The sequence below is a fragment of the Carcharhinus amblyrhynchos genome, chromosome 19 (genome assembly GCF_965287045.1).
Source record: "Carcharhinus amblyrhynchos chromosome 19, sCarAmb.v2.hapA, whole genome shotgun sequence".
Lineage (NCBI taxonomy): Eukaryota > Metazoa > Chordata > Chondrichthyes > Carcharhiniformes > Carcharhinidae > Carcharhinus > Carcharhinus amblyrhynchos.
Window position 1 is genome coordinate 36,818,453 of NC_137342.1, and position 12,437 is coordinate 36,830,889.

At 43.7% G+C, this 12,437-nt stretch overlaps 1 long non-coding RNA gene across 1 annotated transcript; it reads right to left on the bottom strand.

The window, feature by feature from the left end:
- Window positions 1-6,349: 6,349 nt before the first annotated feature.
- On the bottom strand, window positions 6,350-9,711 carry LOC145355463 (uncharacterized). The gene is made up of 3 exons (XR_013888991.1): window positions 9,606-9,711; window positions 8,523-8,582; window positions 6,350-7,015 (listed from the first exon to the last, which is right to left on the bottom strand). It is a non-coding gene; the product is annotated as an uncharacterized LOC145355463 (long non-coding RNA).
- Window positions 9,712-12,437: the final 2,726 nt, after the last annotated feature.

A 12,437-nucleotide genomic window follows, 5' to 3' on the forward strand; every position in this document is an offset into this window, starting at 1 on the left:
TCCCTGCTCAATGTACACGCCCTGACCCGCTCAATGTGCTGACATCTGCTCAAGTGCAACAACAAAGCATGCATTTATATAGCGCCTTTAATGTAGGACAATGTAGCATATTAGCAATGCTGGGTTCCAATGACTGGTCACCAAGCACTGAAAACAACAGTTTATGCAGAGCCCTGAGCAGCTCTTACATGCGGCCACTCTGCCCGCACGCCAGGGAGAACCCCCATACGCCCAACATGAGACGCCTTTAGTAGCTGCGTCTTCATGGCATGGACTAATATCTCAGAGTATAGCTCTCTTCCTGATGTTATCTATTACTTATAGAAATTGAGGGGTTATTTTAAGCCTGGTAACATCTTTCCCCTACCCCTATTATCCCCACCAACCTGGTGAGAAGCCGGTTATAGTCACATATCAGCCACTTTAATGAAAGTAAAATCAGGGATGGTGTAAAGCGAGTGGTCAGTATATCAGGATATGAATGAGAACACTAAGACCGAGAAAACCAGATGCACGCCCTCTCCCCCCACCAGACACGCTTTCCCCTGTCGCACACATAAACACACTCCCTTCTCTCGCACTTCTACAAACACACGCTCACTCTCTTCTCTCTCACATAAACACACACTCAAACTTTCACCTCTCATACATACGCTCTCCTCTATCTCCCTCACACTCTCCCCTCTCACATGTACAGACTCTCTCACACAAACAAGCACACATTCACACTCTCTCTCACACACAGTGCAGTCTGCAGAATGGGCGGAGGCTTGCAACCAATCCGGACCCAATGTCAGATGCCGAGGAACGGGGAAGTGAGAGAAAGTGAACTTCCTTATTGAGTGGGCCTCAGTTACCATTTCATCACACTCTGCAATAAAATGATTTGTCTGCTGAGATTTTGTGCTTATGGAGTAAAGTATGTCTGATTGGAAGAATGAATTATCCTTCAGGAATGAAACACTGGACCAGTCTTGTCCACCATTCCCCTGGGAGGCCTCATTTCAATGTTCTTCTTACTCATAACTTCAAGACATTTGTCCACCCTCACAATTGTGTGTGTATGTGTGTGTGTGTGTATTTTGTTGAGGGTGAATGAAAACCCTAAGGCTGCAAGGGAGTCAGATACAGATACACTCTCTCTCCCTTCTCTTTCTCACACACGCACATAAACACACATTCCGTTCTCTCACATGTACAGATTCCTCTTTCTATTGCACAAACACAAACTGACACTTTCCCTTCTCTATCACACAAACATACTCCCCTCTCGCCCTCTCTCTCAGACATGCACGCTCTCCTATCTCTCTCTCACACACTTATACACACTCTCCCTCACCCCACACACTCACACTCTCTCACATTCACACTCTCCCTTGCACACACGCTACACACTCACCTCCCTCTCACACATGCACACATTCCCTTCCTCCCACACACTCACATTCTCCTTTCTCTATCAAACACACAAACTCTCCTCTCACACTGAATTAGGCCCACTCTCACCCTGAGTTTTTGTGGCCCCTCTACTAACATGTATCAGGCCAGGCCCTGCTCTCTCTTTCAGCCCTCCTGGGCCCTGTTCTGTCCTTCATCCCTTCCTGTGCTGCGCTCCCCCCGCAGGAGGAGGCTATTTAACCGCCAGGCTGGAGTCAGTCATTTGAGGGAGCTTTCCAATTCACTCCATATTCCCCTGCTCTTACTTGTAATCCTGTAATTGTTTCCTTCAAGCATCTGTATGCATTTATTTTTTGAAAGTTGCTATTGAATGTACTTTTGCCCTCCTTTCATGCAGTGTATTCCAGATCCTAACTCTCTGCATAAAGCCCCTTTGAATCTGCATCTTCCTTCCTTATCTCATTAAAGACCTATTTAAAATGCATCCCTGATCCTCATTCCCACATGATTGGATCAGCATTCATTTTTACCTGAATGATCTTTGGAGGTTTTTCAGGATTAAAGTCTCTACAACTGTTGCAAAGTGTTGTTGTAGGGGAGCCATTCATCCAGTAGGAGAAATCATTGACCAGTGAAACACTGGAAAGCAGCCAAGTGATCAGATCCCAGCAGCAGACATGAGACCAGGATATGATAGCAACTTCAGGAGAGGATGATTAATATTTTGAATATTAATTCTCAAGCTGTGGGTATAAAGGCTGGTGGTATTACTGATCCTCATTACACTTTGAAATTACTTTTTGACCCATCGTAATTACATCTGCTCCACAGCACGTAAAGAGACCATTCGGCCCAACGTGTTTAGGTTTGACACGAGCACCTCCCACCCTCTTTCTCAAACCCTTTCTGCCAAAGACACATATTCAGCTTGTCTGTGAATATAACTATGTAATTGGCCTCAATATCTTGTTTGCCATGTTACAGGTGCTATATAGACAAAAGTTGTTTTGTAATTCATTCCACATTTTTAACCATTCCCTGAAGGGAGAATTCCCTGTTGGATTAATTAGCGACTCTCGCACATTTATAACCTCTCATTTTGGTCTCCCCTGCAAGTGGAAACATTTTCTCTATGTCTTTTTTCTTCATTTTTTCATGGAACGTGAGTGCCGTTGGCAAGGGCAGCATTTGTTGCTCATCCCTCATTGCCCTTGAACTGAGTGACTTGCTGGGCCATTTCCAGTTAAGCGCAGTTAAGAGTCAACCACATTGCTTGTGGGTCTGGAGTCACATGTAGGCCAGACCAAGGATGGCAAATTTCCTTCCCTACAGGACAATAGAGAACCAGATGGATTTTTACAACAATTGATGATAGGCGTGTCATAGTCACCATTACTGAGACTAGCCTTATATTGTAGATATGGTAAGTGAACTGCCTTGGTGGGATTTGAACCTAGGTCCCTATAGCACTAACTTGGGCCTTTGGATTACTGGCCCACCAACATTATCACTGTGCCATCATCTAACCTATCAAACAATTTTGTTACTTAAAGATATTTTCCAGGTTATGTCTCTTCAAGAGAAAGGATCCCAGGCTGTTCAACCAATCATAGACTCACTACAATGCAGAAGGAGGCCATTCAGCCTGTTGAGTCTGCACTGATTCTCTCTGACAGAGTACATTACCTAGGCTCTTTTCCCCACCCTATCCATGCAACCATGGCTAATCCCGCTAACCTACACATCTTTGGACACTAAGAAGCAATTTAGCATGGTCAATGCACCTAATCCACATTCATTCATGGGATGTGAATGTCGTTGACAAGACCAGGATTTGTTGCCCATCCTTAATTGCCCTTGAACTGAATGGTTTGCTGGGCCATTTCAGAGGTAGGGAAGCCAAGCCCTGCAGCATGAAGGTTCATTTTAGGATTGCATTGTACATGCTCCAATCCTCAACAGCCAGCAGCCTGTGGAGGCCTTGGTGGCATCACAGTGATCAGATAGCCACCCTCTTGAAAGGCTCACACCACACACAGTAATTCCCCAAATATACAGCAACATTTGATAAGATACCACATGTAAAGTTATCGTGGACGATAAAAGTTTATGGTGTAGGGCATAACACATTCGCCTAGATAAAAGATCGGCTGTTTGGCAGAGAACAAAGAGTATGGAGGAATGGCTTTTATTTCTGATTCAGAGAAGGTTTATTAGGTTGATACCTGACAATGGTGGGTTGCCTTACGAGAAAAGGATTTGTTTTCTATTGTTTAGAAGAGTGAGGGGTGACTTGATTGAAGTAAATAACATGCTGAATGGTATTGGCAAGGTGGATGTGGAAAGGATGTTTCCTCTTGTGGGTAGTCTAGAACTAAGGGGCAGTGTTTTAACATTACAGGTCATGCTTTAGGAACAGAGTTCTCTTCAAGAGGACTTTGCAACTTTGGAAATCTCTGCTCCTGAAGGAGTTGGAGGTAGATTAATTCTTGTTAAGCAAGGGAATCAAAGGTCATCTGGAAGTAGATGGGAATGTGGAATTCAAAACACAGTAGATCAATCACTATCCTATTATATGGTGGAGCAGACTGGGAGGAAACGTAGCTTATTTCTGCACCTATTTCCCATGATTGTGCATTCTTTTTGCCTTGGGGACACACTACACTACACAGATTCAGCCCGGCCTGAGCCGGGAGATTGGCTAAGATAGATTTGTCTGGATTTTAAGTTAAGAACTTTTAAGCAGGAATGGTAATCCAACTCTTGCCACTCCATCCAACGTTACAGTCCATAATTCAGCCATTGAAGTGCAGAGGTAATGTTGCCATGCCTGTTACCCTGTAAACAAGTTATCTAAAATGTAATGGATGTATTTCAATGAAACCTGATGCAAATAGGATATACCCTTTATGGACTAAGGAAAAATTGATTAGTTATTGGCAAAGATCCAGGTGCTAGAATCCATTTTAAGGATCCATTGGGATATCCTTTGGGAGATAGAGTGAACTGACTTTTCATTAAAGAGTGTTGTGGGTGTTTTATTTAGAATATTGTTGTTTTAGACTAACATAGATTGTCTTGGATGGGATTTGTCAAAATATGTGCAGAGTTTTCAGAACAGATTATTGGATTTGGAATAGCATGAAGTCTCCTCAATGAGATGGAAGCTCTTAATATAAAAGATTTATTTTTTCAGCTTTAGAACATATATAGAAAAACTACAGCACAAACAGGCCCTTCGACCCACAAGTTGCACCAAATATATCTCTACCTACTAAGCTTACCTATAACCCTCTATCTTACTAAGTCCCATGTACAAACTTTATAGTTACATGGGATGAACCAGACAGGAAAAATCCTGATGGGAGAGACAGCTATTTGATTTGTAATTAAGGGAGATATGCACCCTACCGAGTACCCCGTTCAGTTCTTTTAAGTATGTAATAACACCTCATTTATGTCTTATCTAGTTTCTTTCCAGTGTGTTTGGTAATGGCGCTCTCATCTTGATGTTAAATAGGTTATTCAGAGATTTTGATCAAGTGGTGATGAGGGAATACCCAGTTATCTGTCCAGGTCAGAGTGACAAGTGTCTTGGAAGGCAATATGGAGGTGAGGGCTTGGAAAAATGTGAGAAGATTGTATTTTTTGTGTCTAGGGCGGTGGATAGAGGAGAGCCGGTGGATGTGGTCTTTCTGGATTTTCAGAAGGCGTTTGATAAGGTACCTCACAAGAGGTTACTGCAGAAGGTCAGAGGACATGGAGTTGGGGGTAGGGTGTTAGCGTGGATAGAGGATTGGTTGTCAAATAGGAGGCAGAGAGTGGGGGTCAATGGGTGCTATTCGGATTGGCGGTTGGTGACTAGTGGGGTGCCCCAGGGGTCGGTGCTGGGGCCTCAGCTATTTACCATTTATATAGATGATCTGGAGGAGGGAACCGAGTGTAGGGTGTCGAAATTTGCTGATGACACCAAGATTGGGGGAAAGGCAAATTGTGCGGAGGGTGTGGAGAGTCTGCAGAAGGATCTAGATAGGCTGGGCGAATGGGCCAGGAAATGGCAAATGGAATTTAATGTTGGCAAGTGTGAGGTGGTCCACTTTGGTAGGAAGAATGGTAGGAAGGACTATTACTTACGTGGCGAAAAACTGCAGCAGGCGATGGTGCAGAGGGACCTCGGAGTCCTTGTGCATGAGTCGCAAAAACCCAGCCTGCAGGTGCAGCAGGTGGTCAGGAAGGCGAATGGGATGCTGGCCTTCATAGCGAGGGGGATTGAATATAAAAGTAGGGAGGTCTTGCTGCAGCTGTATAGGGCATTGGTGAGGCCGCAGCTGGAGTACTGTGTGCAGTTTTGGGCGCCGCACCTGCGCAAGGATATTTTGGCCTTGGAGGGAGTGCAGAGGAGGTTTACTAGGCTGATACCGGAGTTGAGGGGGTTGAGCTATGAGGAGAGGCTGAATAAACTAGGCTTGTACTCGTTAGAGTTTAGAAGAATGAGGGGAGATCTCATTGAGACGTATAAGATGATGAATGGGATGGATAGGATAGAGGTGGAAAGACTCTTCCCGCTCAAAAAAGACAGTAGGACTAGGGGGCACAGCCTCAAGATAAAGGGGGGGCAGTTCAGAACGGAGTTGAGGAGGAACTTCTTCACTCAAAGGGTGGTGAATCTCTGGAATTCTCTGCCCGTTGAAGTGGTGGAGGCTGCCTCGCTAAATATTTTTAAGAAGCGGGTTGATGGGTTTTTGATAAGAGAGGGGTTTAAGGGTTATGGGGAGAGGGCGGGAAAGTGGAACTGAGCCACGACAGATCAGCCATGATCTTATTGAATGGCGGGGCAGGCTCGAAGGGCCAGATGGCCTACTCCTGCTCCTATTTCTTATGTTCTTATGTTCTTATGTTCTTACTAGAGATAGACAATATTGGAAACAGAAAAGGGACAAGACAATTGAGGTTCGTTCCAGATTTTGCAATTTTTATTAGAAGTTTAGACAGAAAATAGGTGGACAGATTTGCGACTTATTGCAAGCAATGCGGATTGTTTTTTCCCTGCTGAGGGCACCCCCACCTCAGCTAACCACGAATGCAGACAACTTGGGGGGGGTGATTTGTTTTTTGACACCCCCCCCCCGACCACACTTCCTAGCTGACCAATAAAAAACTTTATTCAAAGATAACAAATAAAAAGAACATTAAAAAGACTTCATACACGTTTCATTTCATTTCTTTGCGGTTCATTATGGTAGGCAGTATTCTTCATTTTTGCTCTTTGAATCACAAGTTGTATTGCAGGTCATATAGTAGTTTGTACAGTAGGTCATAGTATGTTACATTGTAGGTTGTCTCATAGGTTTTACCTTAGCATATTGTGGGTTGCATCGTAGCATATCATAGTTTGCATCAGTGTATCCTAGGTTGCATCGTAATCCTAAGTTCTTGCTCCTTCAGCCCTCTTCATGCCACCAAAGCCAAATAATCCGACAACTTTTCATTGCCTTGAATTATTCAGCTTCAATGGCTTCACTTTCCAGATGGATACATTCATCACTGTTCTGCTCACTAATGCAGTAGTGCACTAGCGACCCTGCTTTGGGCACAGGAATTCTCCTCTCTTCTCCTCCTGCCAAGGAATCACATCAATATCATGGAATGAGAAAATGCCACTCAGCTCATTAAATTTGCTCTTCCACAGACCATGGACAAACTAGTGCATCATGAGGACAGGTCCCACATCAAAACGTCCTGATGCTTAAAACCCAAATAATTTATTCATCCCTACATCTCAACCATTTAACCTTGGCCCAATCCCCTCCAAAATTTTCACAGTAACTTCATTGCAATGTTAATGTAAACCTACATGCGACACTAATAAATGAATAAAATTTGTTCACTGCCTCTGTCAGCAAAGGCACCAATGTACCCTTTGGACTGTTTGATCATTTTAGTCTGCACCTATTCTCAAAATCTCTGAATTCACACCTAACCTTCCATTAGTTTCCCGTTTCATTCCTAACCAACATGTACTACCTCTAACCTCAATCTGAACCAACACTCACTTTCTCAAATCTCATTCCTAACGAGCCCTTATTACCTCTCATCCCATTCCTAACCAATTTTTGAAGAATCTACTTTTATTTTTTGAACAATTCCAATTTTTGAATCTCATTCCTAACTGGATATTTCTAACTGTCAGGGACTTGATAACCTTCAAAGATCGCAGTAAGAAGTCTCAACACCAGGTTAAAGTCCAATAGCTTTATTTGGAATCACAAGCTTTCGGAGCGCTGCTCCATCAGGTGATGAAGGGGCAGCGCTCTGAAAGCTATTGATTCCAAATAGACCTGTTGGACTTTAACCTGGTGCTGAGAGACTTTTTACTGTGCCCACCTGCGTCCAACGCTGGCATCTCCACATCATGGCTTCAAAGACCAGAGAGAATTTACCATGAATCTAGTTTCAATTCCTCCTATCCGGGTCACATCCCCTAGCCACACCATCCCACCTACCAGCTGCACAAACTGCAACATCTGGTAAAGCCTCTGGTTTCCTCAGTCTATCTAATTTCTTGCCAGATATTAATAGAGATCCTCATCATTAAAAAATACAGTCGTGAAGAAAGCATGCAGAATAATTTGGGTTTTGAATAACAGACTAAAGTGGGATATGGAGAGATCTGTCAATGTGATAGAGGGGATGTACATTCTGTGAAGATTAAGAAAGTTGTACAAATCCTGAGGACCTGGAACTCATTCCCAATAACTCCTCATGTTGATTTAATCACACAGACATCCCACTGTCTTTCACCCCTTATGATAAAGTACCTTCAAAGTTATTGGATAAATAGTAAAGGCCAATGATTTTGCATGATTGTTCAAGAGCCTTCACAACTGTGCTGTTACTTTCAGCTATTTGTGTATGTACCTGCCCAGGTCACCCTGTTTAATATTGTCTCATTTCGTACATATTACTCCTGCATAATTTTCCATCCAAAACAAACCACTTTTGGAAATCTAGGATCTTTTCCAAATTACAAAGGTTAAAATTATATGGATAATAACTCCTAATAATTGAAGAATAATGCATTACTCACACTGCAGACCCAGCTAGGCTGTAATAAAGGTACTCACCATAAAACTACAAGATTTAACTACTGCAAGCGAGAAATTCTGGGTCACCGATTGGCATCCCTGGGGAAAGAAAAGATACAAAAATGGATCAGCAAGACATCAACATCTCAGGGAGAAATTGGTCCCTCAAAGTTGATTTCTGAGGATGTGCAACCGGATACTTGGATGAGACCACCCAGACTGCAATGTTATAGACCTAAAGACCTGGGAGATTTATATTTCAGTGGTTTACTATTCTGCTGAAAGACTAATAAGACAATTATTTTGGGCTGTAGTTTGCAGACAAGTTCAAATCTTTCTGGGGTTTCTATCAAAGGGCAAAAATCTTTGGAATTTGAGGTCAATCATTAATTTGCCAATAATGCCATTGCTACAGTGGCCCCATCTCTGCTCACACTCAGTAACATGGCACAGCAACCGGGAGGACAACTAGACAAAAGCAAAACGTTACAGATATCTGAAATAAAACCAGGAAATGTTGGAAACAGTCAGCAGGTAGCCAAGGAAATTTGCAATGTTTCGAAGTTTTAGCATATTTGGAGCGGCGAGATAGTGAAGAGGTCAGAGGGAAGAGAGAGGGAGAGGGGAGAAATTCAAAGAAAGGGACAGAGGGAAGCAGAGAGAGACAGATGGACAAGATGAGAAAGACGGAGAGACGGGAGTGAGACAGACATGTGACAGGGAAGATAGAAAGAGAAAGACATGGAGACATGTACAAAGGGACTTACTGAGTTAAGAATATCTAGTGACATTGGATAAAGCCGAATCAGTGGAGTTGGGATACTGATCATTGACATTCTAACTGGATGATAGAATAATTTTAAAACAACAAATATTCCAACTGGATTTTATTGTAATCCGTGATAGTGACAAGTGGGAAAAATAGCGAGATATAACAGCACGTCCAGATAAATTGTGCCCGTGCCCATTTACACAATTTCCCCAGGGCTTTTGTCAAAATTGGAATTGTGAAAATCAGCCCCCACCCCGTGGAAACTACACGGGAAATAAGTGAGAAACAGACCACTGTCTGAGAGACAGAGAAACTTCGGTAATAAGGAGCCGGTTGGTCAGCGCGCTTACCTCAGAAAGAAGAAAGAAAGGCGAGAACCATCTCCCCGCCACCCCTTACAGGGGGAGACGCCCGCAGTGAAAAGGAACAAACAACCCAGAGAGCAGCGTCTTATAGCTCACTGTCCGTCAATCACCCGGAGCTGGGAAACTCCCTGCTCAATGTACACGCCCTGACCCGCTCAATGTGCTGACATCTGCACAAGTGGAACAACAAACTTGAATTGATGTAAAGAGGAGTAAGGATCACCCAAGGCATTTCAAAAGGAATGGTTATGAAATCAAACAACCACAAAGCCACATATACTCAAAGAGGTGATACAGCTTGATCAAAAAGTATAGAAACTGACAGCAGCAATACTGCTGAGCGGGGGTGGGGGGGCGGCTGTGGAGGTGGTGGTGAGAAAATAAACTGGGAAAGTGCTTTTGGATGGGCAAGGAAGGAGAAACCTGGGATTCACTGAGAGGATGTGATGATGGGATGGGTCATCATGCACATGGCAGCATGGCAAGAGTGCTAGCATGCCTGGAGTATGTTGGAAGTGACCAATTCAACTAGTTTTCATGGGAGCAAGGTGTCAACATAAAGTGGGAGGTTGGAAAAGAGAGTATCAGTGTGGAAAGGTGGGGTACAGTGTTCATTGGGGAGATTGTGTGAATTAGATTTGCTGAGAGTTAACTATTGGGAGAGTTACTTGTTCTGTTTTATTAATTCATGGGAAGTATATTGCCCCTAATTGTCCTTAAAAAGGTGACGGCGGTGATCCACCTTCTTCAGGTGGTTCAGTGTTGTTGGTACACCCATAGTGCTGTTAGGGAGAGAGTTCCAGAATTTTGACTCAAGTGATAATGAAAGAACGGTAATGTATTTCCAACTGATGACAGTGTGTGACTGTGAGGGGAACTTGCAGGTAGTTGTGTTCCCATGTGTCTGCTGCCCTTGTTCTTCTAAGTGGTAGTGCCTGTGGGTTTGGAAGATTTGGCAAGTTGCTGCAGTGCGGTACACATTGTCGCCACTGTATCAGTGGTGCAGGGAAGTGGTGGATTAAGGTGGTGAATGAGGGATGCTTTGTTCTGAATAATGTCAAGCTTCTTGAGTGTTGCTGGAGCTGCGCTCTTTTAGGCAAGTAGAGAATATTCTATCATACTCCTAGGAGGGAATTTTCCTATCCTGCCTGTCATGGGAATCATGGGGGGGTGAACCATGCAAAGGTCCGTTGACCTCAGGCAGAATTTTTCAGTTTTGGAGCGAGCGATTATCAACCTATAAATCCTTCCAGTGTGCCGATGGCAGAAGGTAAGATTGGGGGAACACAACACAAGAACACACAAGAAACAGAAGCAGGAGGAGGTCCACCAGGATCTTCAAGTCTGCCCCGCTATTCAATATGATCATGGTTGGTCTATGCTGGTTTCAACTCTTTTTCTGTGCCATTTCCCCAGAGCCCTCTGTTCCTTGATCTATCAAATATTTATCCACCTCTACTTTAAATAGTTCTAATGATTTAACCTCCACTATCCTTAGAGACAGAGAATTCCAAAGATTCACCACCCTTTGCGAGAAGAAATTTCTACGCGCCTCAGTTTTAAATGACCGGCTCTTTATCTTGTAGCTATGTCTCCTTGTTCGATACTCTCCCACTAATGGAAACATCTCACCCTCTACCTGGCAAGCCCCCTTAGGATCTTACATGTTTGAATAAAGTCACCCCTCAGTCTTCTAAACTCTAAGGAATACAGATCCAGGCTATTTAGTCTCTCTTGATAGGACAACCCTCTCATCCCAGGAATTAGCCTGGTGAATCTCCTTTGGACTGCCTCCACTGTGACTATATCCTTTTCAAGGTAAGGAGACCAAAGCTGTGAACAGTATTCCATTTGAGACCTCACCAACACCCTGTACAATTGCAACAAAACCTCCCTATTTTTAAACTCCAACCCCTATGCAATAAAGGCCAAAGTGCTGTTTGCTTTCTTAACTGCTTGTTTGACTTGCCTGTTAGCTTTTTGTGATTCATTCACCAGGGAGTGTCCTGGTCAGCCAGTACTGGCAGAAACTGCAGTACTTTGCTAAGCATAACCTTGGGCCAACAGATGGAGTCCACGGTTACCAAGCCTCTTGCAGGGCATAATACCTGAAGAGAGGGAAAGAAGTCTGGCATCTGTGATGATGTGGAGGTCAGGAAGATGCAGCTACATCATCTTCTTGACATTTCTGGCTGACGGTGGTTTGCAAATGTTTCAATTTGTCTTCATCATGACGTGCTGGGCTCAACTATCACTGAGCATGGATTGTTTTCGGAGATTCCTCCTCCTGTTGGCTGTTTAATTCTCCGCAGCCATTTAAGATTGGACATGGCAGGATTGTAGAGTTTTGATCTGAACTGTTATTTGTGGGGATCAATCAACTCTTCATTATCATCAGCTGAGGAAGGTGGAATGACTCCCCTATTCTCCCCAGTTGACCTGGAACCGGATATGTAAAAAAGGACTTTAAGGAGGATGTTCTTGGCTGGCTCTAAAGGTGTCCAACTGTTCATCTTTTGAGATTGGGGAAAATTACTTGGATTTGTTTTCCTAGTTTTAAACAAAAAACAAGCTAACTGTGTTAAAACTATTCCAAACTAATAAAAACAAGAAAAGGGTGACAACCTTTAATCACTCACCCACATTGGTTTGTCCTCCCCCACCACACACCCACCCCACACGCACACAGACACACACCCCACCACACACAGACACATAACCCCCACATGCACACAGACACACACTCCCCACACTCACACAGGCACACACTCCCTCACACCACACAGACACCCCACCCCCCCACACACACACATACAT